The sequence below is a fragment of the Sorghum bicolor genome, chromosome 1 (genome assembly GCF_000003195.3).
Source record: "Sorghum bicolor cultivar BTx623 chromosome 1, Sorghum_bicolor_NCBIv3, whole genome shotgun sequence".
NCBI lineage: Eukaryota > Viridiplantae > Streptophyta > Magnoliopsida > Poales > Poaceae > Sorghum > Sorghum bicolor.
This window is the reverse complement of record NC_012870.2, coordinates 19,316,118-19,341,697: the sequence shown is the minus strand read 5'-3', so window position 1 is coordinate 19,341,697 and position 25,580 is coordinate 19,316,118. Positions and strand designations below refer to the sequence as shown.

The 25,580-nt window shown below is 39.9% G+C and overlaps 1 pseudogene; it reads right to left on the bottom strand.

Moving 5' to 3' along the window:
• On the bottom strand, window positions 2,832-25,136 carry LOC8067373 (annotated as a pseudogene).

Genomic DNA, 25,580 nt, shown 5'->3' with positions numbered 1-25,580 from the left:
CGTGGATACGAGTATAATATCCCGGCCGTCAAAGCGAGTTTGCTTCATGTAAAACAAGAGAGCGGTGGATACTGATACAGAGAATGGAACACGAAGGCCGGCCGGCCGGCCGCTTGCAGGGACCGGAAACATTGCTCCAATTGATCAATGCCGGCCGGCTCGCAAGGTTGCATTGCAGCACCTGCTCATTCCACTTCCACCTACGTTTACGCTACGCCTATGATCAAAGGCTGCTAACAGCGCGCGAGCCAATTTATCTGACATGCGGGCTTGTTTAGTTTCTAAGAAATTTTACAAATTTTTTTACATTCTCTATCACATCAAATCTTACGGTGTTAAATATAGATTAAAAATAACTAATTTTATAATTTATCTGTAATTTGCGTGACGAATTTTTTAAACCTAGTTAGTCTATGATTGAATAATATTTATCAAATACAAACGAAAGTGTACAATGTCCATTTTGTAATTTTTTTTGCAACTAAATAAGGCCCTCTAATAAAAATAAGAGAGATATGGGAGTTATATTGATCTGAAAAGCAAAATGAATCTTTCCTCTCACGAAGAATCTAGATAAGTTCCTAAACAGGAAGGATTTACCTTGGGTCTCTCTAATATGGCAAAAGCATTATCCTAATAGAAAACTTCATAGCAACGTCTTGGTCTTGTTGGTGGAGAGAGATTCTAAAATTGCTGGAATCCTACAAATATTTCTCTACTGTCCAGGTTTAAAATGGTCAAACATACATGTCTTTTTTGGCATGATATTTGGATTCAACAGCCATTAAAAGTGGAGAACCCAGAGCTTTATTCTTAATTAGAGCATCTCAAGAGTCTTTGCAAATCTCACTCTCTAAATCATCATTTAGTGAAACATTTTCATAAAATCGCTTTCTATATTTCTTCACTCTCCAACAACTTTTCTATCTCTCGTGCCCTCTCTAGAGAGTCATTCTTGTCTTCTATTTTTGACTAGCGAAAAATCTGGAACAGAAGATAGCTATATTTGCATAACCATTTAGACAAGCTGTTGGAGGATAATTTTTTTTACCAAAATCTCTATTCCTAGTATTTAGGAAGGATTTAGAGAGTCTCTTGGAGTTGCTCTTAGAACAGAATGATCTCATTTCACAAACTATATCTACAGGAACCAATTCCAGAACTATTTAACTCACCTCTGTCAACTGAAGCTTTTATTCAGCTTCAGAGTGTTCAGTCACTAAGAGATCACTTCCCCTAACAGAACAGCAGGACAGTTGGGCTTCAAATTGGGACACTTACTCAAGTTCAAAGACCTATACATTCTTGATTGGGCACAAAGAAGTTCATCAAGCTTATAAATGGCTTTGGAATTGCTTTTGTCAGCCAAAGAACAAGTTTTTCTTTTGGCTGCTTCTTAAGGATCGACTATGCACTAGAAACATGGCTGGCACAACTAGCTCCTCACCTGTAACTATGCTACTCCCTCCAGTTAGCTGGAGGCTTTTTGAATGAAATTTGGCGGCGAAGCTCTCCTCCTGTTTATGTTTTAAAAAAATTAAAATAGTTCAAGCTTTCCAAAAGGAAATAAGGTCTTAGTCCCACCCTCATTTCTTCATGTTGATTGGTATTCTAGTGACCTGGGCTCTTTGCACTGTTCGAAGTGACTTCATCTTCAGGAACATTCATCCAGATGTCCTATTGGCCATAGAAGTGTTCAGAAAAGCGTTCAATCTATTGTCCTTGAGGGCCAATTTATCTGTTTTGTTTTATTTTCTTTCACTCCTTCGTCGTCTCTTAATTATTTGAGACTGATTTTTCTTTAATAAATTTCTTTTAGGGGTGCAAGACCCTCTAGTTTCATACAAACGTATATATACCCTACGTGGATGATCAAAGGTGCTGCTAGCACTATTGAAATTGTAGACTTTGTCTAATGTCTACAGCACTCGACAAATAGCAAAAAAACACTTGGTCAACCGTTTGTCGAGTGCCACACTCAGCAACTACAAGAAACCTGCTAATCCATGATGAAAATTTTTCGTCACAGATTACCAACAAATCGTCACCAAATATTATCTGTGATGATTTTAGATATCGTCATGGATTAACCTTCGTGACGATTTGTCCAAATTCATCACGGACTAACGTAATATGTGACGATCATAAATCATCACGGAAGAGCCCGAGGCCTAGTTAACCCGGCCTAAGTCCATTTCCTGTGACGAAACATAATCGTCACGGATGAATTGCCACATCATCATCATGGATGCTTACATGGATGATGACGTGGACACATCAACCTATTTATTAATAGGCCAAAATCAAAGATGGGCTGATTTTTAGCCTAGTTTTAGCCATTTTCGCTGCTTTTTTCAGGCATTTTTGCAGCTCAATTTTGTCTTCAATATTTAGCCCATTGTTGAACCCACTGCTACAGCACACATGGCCCATATATGCAGCCCATTATCACAAATATTGCCCACATACACAACATATATGCACAGCCCATAAATGCAAGTACCAACAGTTGTCCACACATATCACATAAATTATCATCAGACATCAGGTCAGGTTACACAAGTTTCCATCCAACATCTCATTCGTAGTTTACAGCAAACAGAATACATATAACTCTATCTAATGCATACAACAATAGCATAATGATTGCATGCAGCAGCGGCGACAACAAAATGCAACAGCGGCAACGGCAAAATGCAAGGTCTAGCAGTGACAAAATGTAAGGTCCAGCCGCCACAAAATGCCGGTCCAGCAGCAGCAAAATGCAATGTCCAGCAGCAGCGGCAAAACTAAACCACCAGCAGCAGCAAAAGATATAGCACATGCATGTCTTAACTTCGATGAACTTGACTGAGTAAACGATCAAGTTTTGCTGCCATCTCAGATTGAGTCCTCTTCATCTCCACTCGGTCCATCATCCTTGCCTCCTCAGATTCTTGCACCTTCTTTGACAAATCAGCCACCTGCACACGAAGCTGAGCATTGGCCCTTTTCTCCGCTTCTAGCTCTACCTCCGTGTTCACCCCCTAGATCTAGGCCAAACATTTTGCAACCCCACATTCTTCAAAAACTTATTATTCTTGGTGTTCTGAGCAAGCACATCATCGACAACCTCAGCTGCAGACTTGAGTCCTTCACCTTCTCCTGTTGTGGACAGCTTGTTTTCCATTTGAGTCTAACAAACAAGTAACAAACATGGTTGATGATGAGAGAATTAAAAACAAGCATTACAAAGAGAATCTGAAAGTTATCTTACAATAGCCTCCTGTACAGCAGGGGCATAGCATTTTTTTTCTTGCTATAGTGGCACTCCTTGAACAAATCAAATGCATTAGGTTCTTCCTCATTGTATTTGTCTCCCTAAAAACAACATTTATATGCATCAGATCCAGCATGAATTAGGGGTTATAAAAATCAGAACAGAATCATGCACACACATAGAGTACTGTTCAACTGAATTAATAAATAGCAGCAGCTTTTCAGGAAACATTTTCATGGAATGCCTTCCAGTTTCATGTGGGCTAGGATCCAGGAAGTTGATAACATAGACATGATAAGAAGAAACAAGTGAACTTAATTTCATTTCATTTCAGTTAACGAAGATACAGAAAACTCAGATAACTCATTGATTTACTGTTTAAAACAAAAGACATATCTTATCTATACTATCATCATTACATCATGCATGCATTCCTTTTTAGTAACATATGCCACGAATCATCATTACATAACTTAATTTACATAACACAGTTTTGCCTTTCATATATGTGCAGCAACACAAATGGACCATCTAGGCACGGGAGCCATGTAGGCACTTACCAAATTTTCAACATGAACCATGTAGGCACGGGAGCCAGTTGTATGATGGAACTTAACATTCTCTCGGTTGCCTCTGTTCTTTTGACATGTCTCCTACATCAAAGACAACACATATAAGGTTGGTGATAGATTAACCTGTACAACACAACAATCTATTTTTTAGAGAAATCATACCATTTTTTTGGGACTCTTCCATGATTCTAAAAGTTGAATCCACTGCTCATTACTCATGCATTTGAGAGGAGAAGTTTTTGTAACCAAATGTAGTGGAAAAGGATCAAAATATTCTTGCTTCAGCCTATATCTTTGTTGGCGAACTGCAAACTTCATCATCGCAATACAAGCCTTTTTAATGGTCTCATCCTTTGTGTTTATGTCAAACTTTGCCTAATCAAATGGAAGAACATGAATAAAAATAAAATATCAATTGAGTAACTTAGCTTACATGAACGTAATCCTAGATGAACCATTTCATGGACATCGACTATAACTGCTAACCCAAACCCAAGTAGCCCACCAGATTACTCAGGCTGTTTCTCCCAAACAAAATAGGCCCAATACAAAAATTAATCCATGAAAACTGGTTTTCACCCAAACTTTGTGGAAAGGATTTAAGAATGTGTGTACCTGTACTTTTTCCTAGGAATAGGTCAACAAATGCAATTGCAGGTTTTTCCTTGTATAGCTTCCAGTGCGTGAGTATAGGCACATGGTTCCTAACTATGATGTTGCATTCAGATGCATACTTTGCAGCAACAAGAGGAACCACTTGCCTTATATTCCCTTCGGTTATGACAACTTGTAGCTTGCCACGGCGCGCTCGATTTAAAACCTGCAGAGACCATGTCCCATATTTTGTCCTCGGTCCCTTCTTTCCACTTCCCCTAGTTGGAAATGTACATTGAAATTAGAATTAGTGAGGTCAAGCAAACAATGATCCAAGTTGATCATGAATTTAAAGCTTTGCATGCAACTTAGACAATATGAAATATGGAAAATAGATGAACAAACTATCACCTCTGTTGGTAATCTGGTTGTGGTCAACACGTTGGGTAATGCCATTAGCTACGTTAGCCACAAGGGTGTTGTCATCAGGCTAGGTGAAGCCATCTAAAAAGGGTAGCAAGTAAGAAAGCATTCATGCAAACAGAAATTATAAGAATCCATCACCTCCATCGTCCATTTGGTTGTTCTGATTAGGACAGTCAGTTACATCAACCACAGCAGTCATGTGAGTGCTATCAAGTAGGGCAGAGGTATCACCTAAAATTAATGGCAATAATTAATAAGGGTGAGTTCACCATGTTACCTAGTAAACAAGGCACAAAAAGGAAAAGGTTTTCTGCTGTACAAATCTAGTGCCCAGACAAATACAACAGCACATACATGCTGTAAATAGCACACTGCATAAATTACGTTAGATTTGGACATATAAAATGTCATATGAAAAGGACAAACAAACAGTTTTAGACCCACTTAAATAGGCTAGGCCCACCTTTTTAGTGTCAAACAACACATTTCAAAAAATTACTAGATGTAACATGGTACCAGAAAACTATGAAGATTGGTTTCATTAATTTTTGATACCTAACACACAAGCTAAACAAGCAAAAAACTTAGATAAATAGGTTTAGATAAATAGGTACAACAGCTAGATAAACTTCAAACAGCAAGTTAAACATTTTCCTTAGCTGAGTCATGGTAATGGAATGAAACCAAGTAATGTGAAAATAGAACTGGCCTTCCACAGCAGCTTGTGTGTGGTCATCTAAGTTGCCAATGAGTTCTCCAGTGTGGCTCTCATTAGCTTGCAATGGAGGTGGCACACAAATGTCACTTGGTGTCAAACTTGCATCTTGCTGGGCAATGCTTTTTTTTTGACCTTGTAGCTCTAGGAGTCGATTGTTCTGCAAATACTCTGTTGCGAGACCGAAACTTGAATTCACTAGGGTGCATGCTTGAAGTTTGGTTGCTACCATTCTTGCGAGTCTTCGCCTTAGAGCACTGCTAGAAATTAAAACACGGATTAGTCAAGATAGTATTAGAGTTACATTGAATTAGGAAGTAAAACAAATTAAGACTTGACAAGATGGAGGAATTAGCACCTTAGCCTTGTCATCATCATTCAAATCTCCTACACCAGTATCATCCTATAAAGGATCATACTCAGACTCAGAGCCTCCACTTTGATACTTGTCAGAATGAACGTCTTTACTTTGATTCTTGTTAGAGTGAAGAGCAACATCTTCTGCCACAACTCGGCTATAGTACTGATCAGGAAGTCCAAGTTCCTTCAGTCTTGCACTGTTCTTCATGAATTCTCTCTCAAGCGCACCATTTCATATGGATTAAATGTCGTTTCTGAGATGACAAAGAACATGACAAACATATTAATAATATTAGATAGTTCATGACCAAAATAGCACTCCTAAACTGAACTAAACAGTCATTTTTACATTTTCAGGAGCTCCCTCAATTTATTCACCACATAACAGCGTTTTGAGCACACTGCGCTCCTCGTGACTGCAAACAAAGAGGAGGTACTAGGATTAGAAATCCCAGCCCGCATTTGCAGTGGATTGAGCACGAATCGGTGCAATAGCTTCACTCACCGGTAGTGGAGGAAGGCTTGGGCGCGGGTGGCAAAGGAAGGCTTGCGCGCGGGCGTAACCGAGGCGGAGGAGGAGCAGGCAGAGGAGACCACGGAGACATCGGAGGGCATGGGGATGGCCTCGCATGCGGTCTGTTGACGGTCCTTAAGTACCAAATATAATTATCAAATAAATAAAGAAAAGGATTCAAATGCAACCGACACCCACACTTAGGGTTTTATCTGACAGAATTCCACGAGTTTCGGTGTTTGTCTATTTCAGCAGGGGGTTATCAGGAAATATGGAGGAAAGGCCCACATGTCGGGTTTACATAGAGATATTAACGTGTGCGCGAATTTTCTATCATCTAGAAGACTCCAAAAGCCACGAGAACGAACAGGAAGCCGAGCGGGCCCGGGGGCAGAGGGCCCGCCCTCCCCCTTGGGCGCCCGCCCTATCATCTAGACCAATCAGGCTCCGCCTCGCGGATTATGCTCCACCGACCTAAGGGATCAAGGAAAACCGTGCGATTAAAGTCGGTTTGGGCCTTGTTTAGTTCCAAAAAATTTTGCAAAACAGGTACTGTAGCACTTTCGTTTGTTTGTGACAAATATTGTCCAATCATGGATTAACTAGGCTCAAAAGATTCATCTCATCAATTCCGACCAAACTATGCAATTAGTTTTTATTTTTATCTATATTTAATACTCCATGCATGCGTCTAAAGATTCGATGTGACGGAGAATCTGAAAAATTTTGCAAAATTTTTTGGGAAGTAAACAAGGCCTTGATCCGACGACCCACATTCATTTGGAGGCGCTATATAAGCAGACCCCCTCGCCCCTAGAGGAGGCACCTCTTCGGTCCCTATTCATTATTCATAGACAGAGCAAAAGCTAGGGTTTGAAATGAGAGCTCACCTCTCATCTCTAAACTAGAGTAGATCTAGATAGTAGCGAGATGGAGAGCGAGGGAGGATTGGAGGAGAGGCCGGCCTGTCGGTTCTTCCTCCGGCTGTACTTCGCCACGATCAAGCTCTAATCAAGCTTGCTCATGGGATGTGTGGTAATCTACTTCTATTTCATTATGCAATTACTATCCATGTATGTTCTGGTTCACAACTCTTTTGAGTACTTTAATCTATAGGACGCTATAGGTGAGAGTTGTAGTATAGGTGTAAGCGTGGTGCTTAGACCTAGATTACTTGTGGATATCCCCTATTTAGCCGGATCGTGTGCGTATAAATACCATAGTACACTCTAGTGCTATGCTGGGGATGACAACCTAGTATTCAAGTGGTGTTAGCAAGTGTCAACAAGCATTTTTGGCCCCGCTGTCGGGGAGACGGTTGCTGAGTTGACTACCAACTAGCTTAATCATTTTCTAAAATAAATAAATATATATATATATATATTACCTTTTATCCTTTGCCTCATCTCTGCTATTCTTTCTTCTTATCTAATCCTTGATTTCTGGTCTATCATGAATGCAAACATGTCTATCTATCAGTTTAAGAGACCTACGGGCACACATCTCGAACCACCAAAATCTTCAAAGCCTATCATGACATCTAGTTTTGAGATAAGCCCGGAATACATAGAATTTCTTCAAAAACAACCTTTCTGAGGACAAGGTGAGGAAAACCCATACACACACCTATGAGAGTTTTATCGAGTCTGTGACCTCCTTCACATTGAAGGCATGTCTGATGAGACCTTTAAATGGAAGCTCTTTCCATTCTCTTTAACGGGAAAGCTAGACATTGGTATAAACTCAACATAGGAAGTGCTCATGGAGATTGGAAGGAGCTATACAATAGTTTTTGTCACACCCATATTTTAAGAACAAAATAGGATGCATAAAAGACTCATATGTGCCCCAGAAACAGTCGCACACATAAGTAGACAAATCTCAAATGTATCATTGCAGTGTTTATTACATAGCGGAACAATAATAAATCACATAGTCTCATACAAAGATGATAACATAAAGTAAACAACGCTCTCGACGGAAGCTCCACACAGGGACAACATTGACTGGTTGACTTCAAACCTAGTACTCATAGCGATAATCCTCATTCCAATCATCATCGTTAGCATAACCTGGGGTGTTGGGAAATTGCAAGAGTGAGTACATATCATACTCAACAAGTATAACCAGGGGTTCATGAGGCTCAAATAGCTGACACTGGTTTGACTGCATTTAGCTTTTAATAGTGGATAGCATGTTCATAATTGAATAGCAAATGTCAAGGTAGCATAAATAATCCATTAACCACATGATCAAGTGTAAGCATAATTAATTCATAGCATAAACGATAATCAAATGAACATAACAACTTAACAAGTTCATCATCGTCGCAGCAAGAACCCCCAAGGCCGCTCTTAACCGTGAGCACGACTAGTATACTAGTTTTAACACTCTGTAGAGGTTGTACATCTTTACCCATGAGTCATGATTTACCCTTTCGCCCGAGGTAGCTAATCTCTTAACCCCCTTCCTAGGGAGGTTGGCAGGGATCACTATGAAGCCTTTCAAAAGTTCGTCTAACATGTTAGGGCCGCAAGATTTCCTTTGCGCGCAGATATAGAGCCCCCCTTCCGATGGCACAATGACTCGCAGCCTATACACATATAGACAGAGGCCACACTATACCCAAAATGGTTCAGCCCTTCCGCCCTTTCGGGTAACCTCTAACAAGCTAGAAAAGGTCTTCATACTGAGCTAAAGCCAGAGCCATTATAGCCCTCATGGTTGCACTATTGTTCCGGTGATCACTTACAGACAAGATCTCATATAGTTATTTGTCATCATTTAACGTTCATTGCATGCTATTAATCATCTTACAAGATCATGGATTATATCAAGCACTAGCACATCTACACCAAATGCATATCAAGTAGGTAACAAGGAATCCAGGTACAATCATCTATGATTTTGCTAAGGTCGACAAGGTGATAGCATGCATATGATATATATGTGTAGTTATAAGTGAATAGGTAACAAGGATGATCCCAAGTTATACTTGCCTTGATCAAAGCTCTCCTGAGTCTGCTGGTCTTCAAAAGCTTGGTCTTGATCACCAACGTACGGCTCACCGTCTATTCCCAAACATCAATCAACAACACGCAATCCAATGTAGTCAATCATACACAAAGCAAACAAGCTATAATTAGAACATTACACCAACAGTGAGAAATCAAAGAAAAAAGTTTATGAAAAAATTCTACGCAGCGCTACAATCACACAAACGTAAAGTTCACGAAAATCGGAATTAAAACGTGGAAGATATGAATTTTCTAAGATTTCCTATAGAGAAATAATTAATTAAATAGTACCAGGAAATTAAAAAGTTTCAAAACAGAGAATAAATAATTCTAACATGTAGAGCTCGTAAATACGAATCTATCGAAATTTGAATGGACAAAAACGGAGTTAATATGAGCATTTTATAAGCAAAACAAAATCAATGGCATTTCTGTAAATAATGGAAAACGTATTATATCTTCAACCGGCAGAAAATACACTTTTAAACTTAGAAAACGTAATCTCCTCCAGGGCGCCAGGGACCGCGGGTTCGATTAAGAGGAAGCCGAGGGTCTCTTTAACAAAAACTACCTCGAAGGGTATCTTCTAATCTCGGCCACCGATTCTCGATCCAAAGGCTGGGAGTGCTTGAGACAAAATCCGGCCGCCGCCGGCGACCTCCTTCACGGCGGCGCCATGGACGCAGCTTAGAAGCTCGCCGGCCTCGTCCAAACTCGCAGTTCTGTGCACCAAAACTCGAACCGAGCACATGGGTGAGTGGAGGAGAGTGCGGCGAACTCACCCACGGGGTTTTCTCAGGCCAAAAGCGAATGGAAGGCTCGGGTCGCGGCAAACGGAGAAGCTCGGCATGGTGAGATCCAAACGCGACGGCTTAGGGCTTCTAGAGCTCGGTTTGGCAGCCTAAAGGCAAAGAGGAGGCCGCGGGGTTGAACTAGGGGCTTTATAGGGCTCCAAAACCGCGTAGAAAGGAAAGACTCCGCGGAAGCCGGGATTGCCTCGGTGGTTTCCACCGAGTCCCGTTTGGTAACGGCGCGAGGAAGAAAGGAAACAGGAGCATTACACTGACGTGCGGGCCGCGGCAGTCGGCCAGAGAGGAGGGAAGAGAGGGGGGCGCCGCTGCCTGGCGAGCTGGGCCACTCGGGCTGCGGGGGAAACTGGGCCGGGGTGGGGGGTTTGGTTGGGCCTCACGGCCAGCTGGCCACCAAGCCGAGTCCGGCTGGTTCTTTTCTTTTCTTTTTCTTTTTTCCTTTATTTTCTAAAGCCTTTTTAAATAGGATTTTGAGAGCAAATAAATTCCAACAAATGTCAGCAGCACAAATAAATAAAGATGCTCTAGCATGAATGCACAATCAAGGTTGCTAAACCTATGATGAATTTTAATTCCCACAAAATTATTTAGTTGCTAGATTTATATGCCCACAAATATACTTAAATAATCAAATTAATTCCTATTAATTGAAATCAAAATTTTGGGTGTTACAGTTTTCTCTCTAAATATTTTCCGATCTCCAAAGTGGCGGATCTTCAGCTCGTGATTCTTTCTTTTAGACAATTAGAAGAAGAATCTCTTGGCGAATCATGAGACCGCTTTATTGACTTACTCTCACTGGCCCAAAGCTTTCTATTCCAGAAGAAGTTCTTCTAATTCACTTTTTTAAGGGCCTTAGTAGGGAAAAGAAGCAAACCCTTCATGCGGCCTCTGGAGGATCTTTCCACCACCTGTCCGCTAGTGAAGCTTGGAATTTGATTGATTTAATGAGCGGAAAGTCTCCTAGCTTTTATATCCCTGAGAAAGAGAAAGAATCAGTTCCTAGACAAGAAGAAGAAGTTTCAATAGCCAGATCACAACCACTTCAATTCCAAACTTTAGCTATCGATCCTAACCCATAAATACCCCAAAATTCTCTAAGGGAGGAGGGAATTCCAACCTTAAATCTTTCAGACGCTGATGGTTTAGACTTCTGGTTCCATAAGAGACTTTCAAGCATAGATAATTCAAATCCTTGCAATGGTGGTTCTCTTAGAGAATGTCCTGGTTCCTATTATGAAGAAGTCGAGGATGACATATCAAGTGAAGGAGAGCTAAGCCATATAGAAAATTCTATCTGCTCCCCTTCTATGTTCACAAGTTCTAAATCCATCCTTGACCTTAGAGATCCCTCTTATCCCTCTCCTTTCCAGTCTCATGAGGATCCTAGCAATTCACCAAGACGACCAAACCATAGGAGTCATGAAGACCATAAGGATGGCATGACATGTAATGCCATAGAAGGAGAGCTAAGCCATATAGAAGATTCTATCAGCTCCCTTGTCTTGATCACAAATTCTAAATGGCTGGAATGTGTAGAATGGAAGGACAAGGAAGAAGCCTTAATGGATTCTGACCTTGGCTCAATTTCAGATGTTGAGTCTTTAACTCCCCTTGAATATGAGATTCACCCTTCTATAGAAGAGGACATAGACGGGACCAATCCAAGAGAAACTCTAAATATTCAGATTAGAGACGAAGATAACATTAATGAGCATAGAATTTATTTCATAGCCACTTCGTTTACTCCATGCTCATATGCAACATCTTCCCAATCTATTGGTCGCTCCAACATCACCACATTCGAGATCTCCAACCCCCTCTTCCTTTCTATTTACAAAAACTTTAAAAGGGCGGTTGTCGATGCATATGTCTATAATAAATATTGCAGATCTCGTTGAGCTAATCTTGATATACAAAGGTTGGCGTCGGAGGGGAAACCACTTCGCCAACATAAACTGATGGTTTCCCAAGGACAAGCTTAGTGTCCTAAAATAAGCACTGATCAGATCGTAACATGAGCTTTTAATTATTTGCAACATTGCCTTGTGCATTGAGCATATAAGGATAATTGTAAAAATATTCCTTCGGGTATTCTTGTCACTAACCTTTCCAGGATTCGAGCAAGAAGATTGGATGAATGAAAAGCACAAGGTATATCCAACCAATCATCATGCAACACTGAATTAAATTCATCCAAACTTGAACTTTGCAAAATTCAAGCTCGGGGGAGTACCTTACATAAAAACATCCTTTGCCTTGTTGCTATGTTGGTTGTCCCTACCTTTGAGACAAGCTCAATTTGTTAAATACTAATCACACTACTTCATCTCCACTTGAGTAGATCTCTATAAAAGCCATCACGCTACCTTTGTTTATCCTAGTAAGTGTTAGTTTGGAAGTACTGCACATACTTCTATTGGCTTTTAAATTAAGCATGGCTTAGGTTAAACAGCTTCCTTAGTCTGATTAGACATGGAGTCTAGTTCGGTTATTGAACTAAAAATTGTTTGTGTTGACATTGGTATATTTTGTCGGACTAACCCATGCAGAAAAACTTTCAATATCGATTTGGGAAGTCCTGAGATAAACTCACATCAGATATAAAGAGAGAGACACATGAAGTTTAACAATTTGCACAAGAAGGACATAGCTCATTCATCATACAGAGATGATCCATGGAAGGAGACAAAGTACATAAACAAGATACACAACCATTACGAATGGGAAGCTTCCACAAGGTGAGATGGTACTATCACTCTTCAATTAAGGTAACATCTTAACATATGTGACTATCACTTTTATAAGCTTCTCCTTGGTTCTGGCGTTCACATAAATAAAGAGACAAACATGTATGATTTATAACTCCAAATTAACCAACCCAATTGATTTAGCATGTTTAGTCCTTTAATCTTTGTTCCTAGTACTACCTCCATGATCCCACACTCCTAATCATATGAGCTAAAATATTGCACATTCAATCTCTGGGAAGATATAAAGAATAAGACATATACACAGATAGAATAGCTTTCCATTAGGTTGAGCGATCTGATCTGACAATTGTTTTAAATGCTACACTCATGAACTTATCACCTATCAACTTTGTCTTGCTCCCTATGCTTAAGGATAGAGAATAATAAATATACTTTTGGTTCTGTTGGTGTCTTCCACCAACAGGACCCATGCACTTGATCTCTACCTTGTCTCTATGAGCATGACACATTTTGAGAAACATGGAGGATTTTTCAAGTCTCAGACTCTACCAAGTGAAGGACCTGGATCTACGAGCACAAACACACTGAGCAAGATACTGCCAACGCCACACTTCGAACTGCTGGGCAAACGAAGAACATAGGTGACACCGTATCAAGAGGTGCAGACGTCAAGGTCCACACCTGAATCAAATGACGCACCTAAAGAATGAACACGGTGAGAAGTCTTGTTCAGAAGACTTAAAGCATTGAACCCTCGCCGAAAGGTAAAATCGGTAGTTATCCATATTTATCCTTTCTGGATTTCCTTTTTCCCTCAAATTATTGACTTTCCTTAATCGCTTGTTAGTTAATCATGCTATCTTGAAAAGAAAATAAAAATATTAAAAACAGTAAGCCCCATGTGAGTATGCTCGTGGCATAAAACCCATAAGTACATTCACTGTGGTGGCGTAAAAATAAAAATATTCCTTTCCTATAAAAATGAAAATATAAAAATAAATTTGTGATCGTACTAAAGAGAGTAACATTTATTGAGGAGGCTCAACATGATAAAGGCTAGATATTTATGCTAACACTTAACTAGTTCCACAAAGCTTTGTTGTCTATTTGAGCTCTACAGAATTCAAGGATCAAAGAAGACTAGCAGACGGAGGACATCCCAATCGCTGTCAGGGTGCTGCCGACATTCAAATACACCTCCGCCACCTGCTAGCTACATCAGAAGAAATTACGTTAAAATCCAGCTTGGGGGAGAGCACCCCCATTTATCCAGCTAAGTGTTTCTACTCATGTTTATACTTTACTCAAACAATAAAAAGATGCACAATCATAAAAACCTAAATAAAGATTTTATGTTTATATATATATATATTTTTTTGCTTAGTTTGCTAAATAAATAAATAAAATTTTCTATGAACCCTCATGATAAGCTCTCACATGGAAATGATGAATAGTTGCTCTACCATGACTAGTTCTCAAAATTAAATTCTCTCTCAAGTTTAGGCATGACTGTTATGAATTAAGATTTGCTCTAAACCTGAACTTGTAGGAAGAGTACTTGATCTAAAGTCTAAGTCGTTAACGGATACGATATGGAAAGGTTGAGCTGTTGTTTATTTGTTCCTAGAGATGCTAGAATTCTGGAGAATTTTATCTTTGAAAATCTTTAAAATGTTGCATGATGAGTTCCTTTATGATGAGAGTTTAAAATCCTACCACAGCCATATATACATGCTTATTAGACTATGAATCATACATTTACTTTTTACTGCTTATGAGCATTGAGTGTGGTCAAGCTGTGTAGACCCTTAGGAGCTTATCATGCGGTTAAAATCAAGATTCACTTGCACGTTCACTGATACATGCTGCTTCTACTCCGGAAGTATGCATCCATATACATCCACTTATTTTCATCTCCAGATTCACCCAAAATTATTCTACTCCTATCCAGGAGAGAATAGGCAAAAACATTATCCCATTCCTGCTTTTCCCAGTGAAATAAATGCTCGAGATATTTTAGTTACTACCACTTGCTACATTATTCCAGGAGGGTGAGTGCTCTAAAAAAAGAGAGAGAAGAAGAAGAAAAAAGAAAAAAAACGAGGAAATAAAAAGGGGCAAGTGCCCGGAACCTCGAAGAAAAGAAAAAGTGAGACGAGAGGTAAAAATGGAGTGTCCGACAGTAGAATTAGGGGTACAAGATACCCACCTGAGAGAAAAGAAAAAGAAAATATAGAGCATCTCATTCCCCCCTCAAAAAGCTTCAAAGTGCAAGAAAGGTATGTATCCCCTCAAAAGAGCAAAAGTAGAATTAGACTTTCACCATTGTTTTCATCACCATACACCAGTCATTCGCCACACATACACATCTTGATTTGACTTATTGACTTGTTTCTCTGGATCCATGGTTTGACTATGCAATAAATGTCTTGTAAGTATGTATTAGCTGTCTCCCACCTATGAGCTCCAGATATCAAAACCTTATTAGAGTAGGATGAGAGAGAAGGCAATCTCACTATGCCTCATACCACAAATACTACATACTTTGAGAGAAGGCATATATCATCACTGCCTTGGTGAGGATCCAGAAATACCACAAAAGATAGAATTGAGAGAGTCATACAAGGAATCTCTGAGTTTTATTTGAAAATCTGCAAAAACTCCAGAGCTATAGTTGATCAAAAACAAGAGACATGGCGCTTGACTTGACCGTTCTATCTTTTAACTGCTCAAGACACAAGTGACGGTTGCAAGCCCCATGGTGAAAGGTAAAATGAGTAAGTTTAAATCTTAACAGTTTACCCTAACCTAGAGATGAGATCTTGTTTGAACGCATGTGTACCTTTAAGGCATGAAACCACTGCAGAAACTCTTGAGTCCATCCTTGCTCAGGGACGAGCAAAAGGTAAGTTTGGGGGAGTTGTTGACGGTCCTTAAGTACCAAATATAATCATCAAATAAATAAAGAAAAGGATTCAAATGCAACCAACACCCAGACTTAAGGTTTTATCTAACAGATTTCCACGAGTTTTGGTGTTTGTCTATTTCTGTAGGGGGTTATCAGAAAATATGGAGGAAAGGCCCACATGTCGGGTTTACATAGAGATATTAACGTGTGCGCCAATTTTCTATCATCTAGAAGACTCTATAAGCCATGAGAATGAACGGGTAGCCGAGCGGGCCCGGGGGCAGGGCGCCCGCCCTCCCCCCTTGGGTGCCCGCCCTGTCATCTGGACCAATCAGGCTCCGCCTCGCGGATTATGCTCCACCGACCTAAAGGATCAAGGAAAATCATGCGATTAAGGTCGGTTTGATCCGACGGCCCACATTCATTTCGAGGGGCTATATAAGCAGACCCCCTGGCCCCTAGAGGAGGCACCTCTTCGATCCCTATTCATTATTCATGGACAGAGCAAAAGCTAGGGTTTCGAGATGAGAGCTCTCCTCTCATCTCTAAACTAGAGTAGATCTAGATAGTAGCGAGATGGAGAGCGGGGAGGATTGGAGGAGAGGTCGGCCTGTCGGTTCTTGCTCCGGCTGTACTTCGCCACGATCAAGCTCTAATCAAGCTTGCTCATGGGATGACTCTGGTAATCTACTTCTATTTCATTATGCAATTACTATCCATGTATGTTCTGGTTCACAACTCTTTTGAGTACTTTAATCTATTGGACGCTATAGGTGAGAGTTGTAGTATAGGTGTAAGCGTGGTGCTTAGACCTAGATTACTTGTGGATATCCCCTGTCTAGCCAGATCGTGTGGTAGGCCGCGTATGTGATAGCTACGTTGGTCCTCTGTAGTCCACCTCCCGTTAGCAGGACTGGTAGGGTTTATCGGCCTATGGATAAGCATCCTTTGTGGTGTATTCTTATCACGTGGTTCGTCCTAGACATAGACATACCCCTTTGAAGTAGAGAAACCCTAGTTATCCTCTCTATTATCCTATTATCGCCCATATATTAGATTGTTCTACTCTATATTCCCCCATTATCATCTTACCTTTAATATTGTTCTTATTCAATTCTACCATCTTTCCTATTTACACCTACCTATCTATCTAGGTTAAGTTAGAGCGTAGATCAGTTCTCCCGTTTCCCTGTGGATACGATAAAACCTTTAACCAGGTAAAAGCTACAACGGTATCCGTGCGCTTGCGGATTTATCTGTGTGCGTATAAATACCATAGTACACTCTAGTGCCATGCTGGGGATGACAACCTAGTATTCAAGTGGTGTTAGCAAGTGTCAACACGGTCCTCCTGGGCTTGCTCGGGGTCGAGGTCTCAGCGACGAGGAGGTTGGTGATGGGGCTGGCTAGGGTTTTGGAAGATGGGTGGCGGCGGGTGTGGGGATGTACGGCTTGGAGATGGGGCTGGCGGCGGCTTGAAGATGGTTTGATAATTACCAAGGTGCCCATAAGTTTTCTGATAGAAGTATGTATGCAACTTTGGGTAGTAAGGTCAATTCAGACTATGAAATATTTTGGAGTGGCGTGCATCCAACTAGGAAGCCCGCCCGTCTCCGTCGCAAGTCGCAAGTCGCGTATTTTTTCGCGTAAAATCGCGCGCTACGCGGCTGCTAGGATTCGAACCTGAGACCTTGCCCTCGCGCGTAGCCTCCTCTACCACTCCACCTATCACTCAATTGTGTCTATATTAGAGTTTAGTTTCCCACATATTATCCTAAACCGAGCATATATTGATTATTTGAGGCCCTAAACGGATTCCAATGAAAAAGTTGTCAACTACAAAGTTTCATAACTTTTCAAGATCTACAACTTTTGTATTGGTAGTCTCTCCATCCGAGGTCATTTATAAATTTAAATGTTTTTTCAAGATCTACAACTTTTGTATCTTTTGGGTTTGAATGTTTTTGCAAACATATTTTTATTTTTTCTTTGCCATAAACATATGATATCGGTCCTATTGTTTTGGGCTAATTATGATATGACGAATTTAAAATCATACACCGTGACGATTCTGATAAAATCGTCATGAGATAGCAGGCTGAAAATATCCATTGGGCATATCCATGACGAAATAAAAATTATCGTCACAGATTGCGTTAATCAGTGACGATATATAAATTTGTCACCAAAAAATCGTCACGGATTAACAAGTTTCTTATAGTCATGCGACCTCTCGGCAAAGAGCGTGTCTCCGGTAGTGTTGTAGCGCGAGCCAGTTTATCTAATGTGCGGAAGAACTGAGCCGACGTGTGCGCCTTGCATAGTTGAAAACGTACGCCTTGTCCACATGATGAGTTCACCAGGCTATATATGGGCAAGTCCAACAACAGCTAACTCATAAACTACTCATGTAGGACTAGAACATAATCTTTGTTGAGTGCTGCTAAGCCGGCTTCACTACGAAGTCATAAGCCTAGGATTAATTAGGATGACGATTGGGGATTCAATTGACTCAACGGGGAAGCTCACTCTTATTGTTGGGTTTAGCAATGACCCAGCAATCATATAGGGGAATATCACTATCGGATAAGGCCCTAAACATCCGAAACTACACTTTGCCCAAGAACCAACCAGATCTGGAGACCTATGAGACCTCACCCAAAGTACCTGAAGAAACTAAGGTTTGCGAGATGTCCATTCCAGTCTCGCTGCAATTTTACATAACCCATATAGAGGTATACAGGAACCTTCCCCCTGTGGTGAGGTTAATGTATTTGATAGATTTCAACATTAACATTGGCCTATTGCGAAAAATGATGTGTCTCTTTCTATATATGCAGTTGTCTTTGGATGTCTTTTGTCGTTATCATATACTTTATAAAACATTTGTCTTATCTACCCTAAAATTTTATTTAGATGCAATAGATGACATATATGTTGTTGTCCAAGAGTTTCAGCGTTTTGTGGAAATGAATCGTTATTTTCTATTGTTAAAATGATTTTTTACGTGTCTATCAAAACAAATTCAAAATTAAACTGTAACCGATAAGATTAAAGAATATGTTAAAATTAATCATATATATATGATCATATATATGGTCCATTCAAGCCCTTGTCATGGAAAAAGGTGAAAAAATTAATTGAATTGTAGGGGATATAACTCGACCTTCAATCTCAAGATAGCCACAAAATAGTTCTAATAATATACGTAAAAGTAGTCAATTAAAATATGAAAAATAGCATGGAAGTTTATTTTGGGTGTGATTGCCACAAAATTTTCAATGGATTTTAATAAAGGGGGCCATTCACTATTCATAAAATGGATGCAGCTCATACATATTTTTAGGTAACTCAAATCAAACTTTGAAGTTTGCACACCTCAAATCAATGTGGAACTCGTATGCACCTCAAATTTTGGCACAACCTTATATTTACGATATGTTAAGAAAATATGTGGTTCCAAACTAATTTGGAAAGATTTTACTATCCATAATTTAAATGAATGTTGCCTACGTATCGAAAATATATAGAGAAGGGACACAAACATAGGTGTACAACATGCAATCATAATTTTCCTAGACATAACATATAACATGCAACCTTATTTTTTTTATGAGAAGCAACAATTAAAATAAATTTTATGCCATGTCAAGGACAACATGGTATATCCACCTAAAACTCCAGACACCCCAAGAACCATCTATAGGCAGCCCGAGCAACAGTGCAATGAGCCCTGGATTCAGCATGGCCTTATCTCGACGAGCATTCTTCTAGTGCCTTTGATGTGCAGTAGCTCTTCTGCTAGAGATGGTGGGAGAATGCCCCTGCAAAACCTTTTCCGAAAACAAGGGCTCCTTCCCAGGGGTCTTGAGGAGGATGGCCATGCTACTCTCTACTAGGCTTCATCGATGTCAAGCTTCACCGTGTGTCCTATTTATAAGGTTGTGTCAGAAGGTTGTTGGATCCGACGATTGAAGACTCGTCTACTTTGGGTAGGTCATCCAACGACACAAGAGTCAGCTAAATGATGCAATGTATGTAACAAGAAAATTTAGCATGCATTCATATTTTTCATAGATAGCCATATCACATGGAGCATACCTCTCATTTTCTACCATTTTATTGAATAGGGCTAACATTTATAACATTTTTCACAATAAACAAAGATTAAAATAAATTTTCTAGCAATGGGTCACTAGTAAGGACAACCCAACAATGATGTTCATAGATTAGTGTCGAGTCATAGAAACTCGAGAGTGGTGGCCACATGTCATTGTAGGGTCAAGGACAACATGGAAGTGATGTTCATGGATCATTGTCGGGTCAGGGAAATTCAAGCAGTGTTACAAGGGCATCATTGTTAGGTTTTGTTTTCACCAATAGTGAAGCCCTACCACTATATAACAAAAAAATCTTGTCCTCGCTCCCAACATTCCATTCTCCCCTTTCCTCCCACCTTAGCTCCCCTCCTACTGCTCTAGTATCCTTCCTCCATGTCTACTCCCATGCTCCTTGTTGCCTCCCCCTTGCTCATCCCCCTTCTCCTTAGGAGCATCTTTGTCAGAGGACCGCTGCCTCTAATAAGGAATGCTAATGTCCTCATCCTTGTTGACAGTGCCTGCACAGCGTTCTTCTTTGCCATCATCTCTTTCCTCTCTCACCCCATAGTGACACCCCCTCTCTCCTTCCTCCACAAGAGGAAAAAACAATTTGGATTGGTTTGAATGAGAACACTTGAAATATATATTTGAATTGGAGAACAATTTGTAATAGATAGTACTACTATAATTTAGAATTTTTAAGAAATATTCTTATTACTGCATCTTAGGCTCAAAGAAACCAACTAATTGGAAACATGATTTTAAAAGGTGCACAATATAGAAGGTTTTGTTAAATAACTTACCTACATGATTTAAAACTTACTTTGGATTTTAATTGTGATTTTGGGTACCAAAAATACATTGACAGCAGACTAGAGTGATGTGGCAGGTGAGTCAGTTGAGCTATGTGTGCGTGTGCTTCATAACCAGCTTAGATCTGCGCTGCACATCCATTCAGCTTAGATTCGGTTTCGATGGGCCAAAGGGTACTTAGACATTGTAGTCTTGTACTCCCTCCATCCCAAATTGTAAGTCATTTGACTTTTTTTATCCCAAATTTGACCACTCGTCTTATCCAAAAATTTGTGCAAATATAGTCAAATTTAAGTCATTCTTGAAGAACTTTTATTAATAAACCAATACATAACAAAAAAAGTGATATTTTGTACAAAACTTTGAATAAAATGAATGGTCAAACTTGATATTAAAAAAGTCAAACGACTTACAATTTGGAATGGATTGAGTACTATTATATCCTTGTTGTACATGTGGAAATTTGAAATTTGTCACTTGGCATATATATGCTGCCAGCCGAGGGCTGGACTTTTTTTTCGAGCAGAGGAGGGCTGGACTATCAATGAGGAAGTTTCCAAGGTGCATAATACAGGAAGCATTTATTTGGGAATTGATTGGATCCAGTACCCTGACGTGCATGCAGTGCAGGCAAATAGATACACGGTCGAGGTATACTTAAAAGATGGCAATTTTTACCCGAAACCCGAAACTAATTACCTCATTAAGGCAAGAGTATGGCTATTTTTGTACCCATGGGTAAGATAATGGGAAAAAAGCTTTACCCAGCGGGTAAAGCGGGTAAGGGTATGGGACTGCATTGCCCATACCCGTTAACCCATGGGTAAATTGAACCCGATAAATTATACTAGAATCATGTAACTTGTGGATTTTTTTACTTGTTATCTAGTAATGATGGATTTATCCATTAGATCATTTGTTTGTGTGTTCATGTAGCTTGTATATTTGAAGAGTTTATTAATGATTTATGATATTTTGGTTAAATTTGGGAGTCTAATATATTAAAACATGTATTTTTTCATAGCAAATATTCTTAAAATCATGGGTAAAGATAACCCATAGGTTACCCGTTACCCGCATGGGTACGGGTATGGGAAAAAACTCTTACCCGTGCACGGGTATGGGTAAATTAGCGGGTAAAATATTTTCTCGTGGGTAAGGGTATGGTAACACATACCCAGCGGGTAATTACCCATTGCCATCCCTAGGTATACTGCTACGCAAAAAAAAGGCACTTCAAGTCTTTTTTTAGGCCTGTTTAGATTTCAAATTTTTTGGCCCAAAGAGAAAAATTTTTCTAGAATTAGGGCCTGGGAACTAAACGGGGCCAAAAAATTTTGGAGCCAAAATTTTGGGCTGCAACTATACACGCACTCCCATGAAAGCCCACCAATGACAACTGCAACTGCATGCAGCCCAAGTTGTGTCAGAAAAAAATTTGTCAAACTAAACATCTAAAAATTTTCACGCGCGTCAGACTTCTAAGCTAAAGTTCTGACCACAAAAAAAATTTACCACCTTAGCTAAAAAATTTCAAATCTAAACAGGGCGTTAGAGAACACTTCTATTTTTTAGAGGTGATTATAATTCTAACGGTACCTAAAAAAGTTACAGAGAGACCACAACTGGAAAATTGATTTATACCAACAGTTGGTAACATTCACTGCCACTCGATATAAAGGCATTTCCAAGGATGGTTGGTGTTTCCAACTGCCCTAGAAAATAACTCTGTTTCTAGAACTGGTAGATGTTAAATTATAATTATAAATCAATTTTCAACTATGTTGGTAAGCGATCGCTCCAAGCAGTGGCGAATCTAGAGCGCAATGATGGGGGGTGCACCACTTAATTCTTAACGACACTGACAGATATGATGTTCTATAAAAATGACATAACTAATGTGCAACAAAAATATTTTAATACGAAATTTGACTTGTAGCAGTAGAGATAGGATTTTGGTCAAAACATAACACTAACCATTTTTTTAAAAAAGAAGTGTATCCATTGATAAAATGCCAAAATCTTGGATCCAGGAGACCATAATGAAGATCCACTAACCTAAAAGAAAAGAGAACAAACATATCAATTTTTTAGCAAATAAAGTGTAGAGTTATCGACCAAAACTTACAAGTAGATGAATTGAATTACCTATCAAATATCATATTTACGCCCTTTTCCTTCCATGGTCATGAAACGACGAACCACAGCCTCGTTGCTCACTTTCTTCATTTCTTCTTTCTCTAGATAGCAAATAAGTCTATGACTCAAGTGTTGATCACCCATGCGATTAGACAAACTTGTTTTGACAAACTTCATTCCAGAAAAGCATCTCTCTACTATTGCATTAGCGACAGGCAGTACCAGTACAAGCTTCAAAAGTCGATATACCAACGGATAACGACGATGTTTCCCTAGCCCAACCATCCTTTGAGAGAGCTCACCAATAGTGTTCATGTTGGAGAATCTAGCATCTTCTCGCACATCAGCAATGTAAAGGCAAAGATCATGGCTTAGTTCGCTCAACTCATCAGGATATAGTTTTGCTAAGCTCATCAAAGTCTCCACATCAAAAGCATGAAATTGATCCCTTGGGTCCAAAGTAGCCGAGCAAACAAGCAATTGAGAGCTTGTCTCACTAAAGCGGCTATCAAGCTCTTGAACTAGCCAATCAATAACATCATTATAACAATCCACTTCATAGTGATGCTTGTATGTAATTCCTGATTTTTTCTAGGCTGTCGGGGATCAACATACACAATTGGGCTGATGGGGACTCGTGGGTGCCTTGTTTTGGCCCAAGGGGGGGTGCACAAAGGGTGAGAATCTGTTCCCTATAATGTAGTTTTGATTTTCCCGTGGGTGCCTGGGCATCCAGCCCTCTCAACGTAGCTTCGCCCGTGGCTCCAAGAACTAGGTGTCGTGTCAGATAAATTCATAATTGTTTTGAATGAGATATTAGATAACTTTTTTATTTTAAATCATTTTGGGGCCTAAATATACATTTTAATTTTTCAGTTTTTAATTTAATATTCAAATCTTTGATTTTTTTTCAAACAACCTTGGTTAAAAAGATGTTGTATATCCATGTTGTACTAACTTTACGAGATCTATAACTTATTTGTAGTTGATTTATTTTATTTGATATCATTTTGATCCCTAAGTATTTTTATTAAAAAAATTCTACAAGTTCATACAAAAGAATATCATCGGGATAATAATTGACTTATGACTTGGATCCTGTATTTTTTTTGTGCTAATGTTTAGACCTATTTTTAACTTTTAGAAATCAATTTTAGAGACAGATCATACAGCTATACTCTTAGGCTAGTCTCAAAGCATGTTTCATGAGAGTGTCATGCACATTAAATAGGGTGCCACATAAGCAAAATTGTTGATTTGGTAGAGTCACTAAAAGGAGTTCCATTAGATGAGGGAGAAGTTTCATCCCCATGAAACTTACTCCCTCCATACCTGAAATTCTTGACGTTTAGGACATGATTGTGCTTACCAAGGAGTGATTAATTAGGGGTATTTTTCCATCTCTACCCCTATTAAATAGAGTTATGACTGCTCTTCAAAGAAGAAAGTTGTTGAATCCAAGTGGCTTGAGCAGCAGCCTGTGAGTCCTGTTGTGCAGGGTGCAGAGTTCAAACCCAATCAACGCAGCAATTTTTGCGGCCAGCAGTGAGAGGCGTGGGCCTTTAATGTGCAGGCAGCGAGCCTTGCGGCAGCCGAAGAGGCACGCAGCGCAGGGGCAAACGCGTCATGTTTAAGCCTCTTGTGGCCACAACGTCATTTTTTCTGAAAACTGATTCTTGGTCCAGAACATCAAGTATTATAGGTATGGAGGAAGTATATGGCTCGGTTACCTAGTTTATAGTCTTGGTAACTGTGTCATAAAACTATGCATTGAGACTGACATACTTGATTTTATCTAGGTGCTTAAAGCCAGTCTCAATGGGGGTGTCATGGGAGTGTCATGCACATTAATTAGGGTGACACATCAGCACAAAAGGAGTTTTTGCATGAAATGGTGAGGAGAGAGAACAAATTCGTTTCATGGCTACGACACTCGCAAGCTCTGTTTCCAACCTCTCGGTAACCGTATGACACCCGCATTGAGGGGGAGAGTTTCATCACACTGATCCCCTGCTCCACGCGTGAAGATCCAATCCCTCCCACCGCCACGCGCGCGATTCCTCCCGCCATGCGCGCGATTTCTGCTTTCCCCGCCCGCGGCTTCATCTCCTTCCCGTGCGCGCCTTCTTCGCGTTCCCAATCGTGTGCGCCGCCTTCATTTCCTTCCCCGCCTGCGGCTTCTAGATCCAGCGCCATGGACGAAAGCCCTAGTTTGGTTTTGGATAATTGATGAAACCCTAGTACTAACCTCTATACTAAGTGTGTGTAGACTTAATGAGGTTGGTACATGCCAAGTGATGGAGCAAGTGATGATCATGGTGATGATGGTGATGACCACAAGATGATCAAGTGCTCAACTTGGAAAAGAAGAAAGAGAAAAACAAAACTCTATGGAGATCAAGGCAAAGGTATTGCTTAGGGTTTTGGTTTTGGTGATCAAGACACCATAGATGGTGTGATCACATTTAGGATAGATAGCCGTACTATAAAGAGGGGAATTCTTTGGCTAAGCGGTTATCAAGTGCCACTAGGTGTCATTGTTCATGTGCATGCATTTAGAACCTAGTGAGCTAACTTAACTCCTTCGAAGAAAATGATCGTGAAAATGCTAACACAAGTGCACTTTTTGGGACACACTTT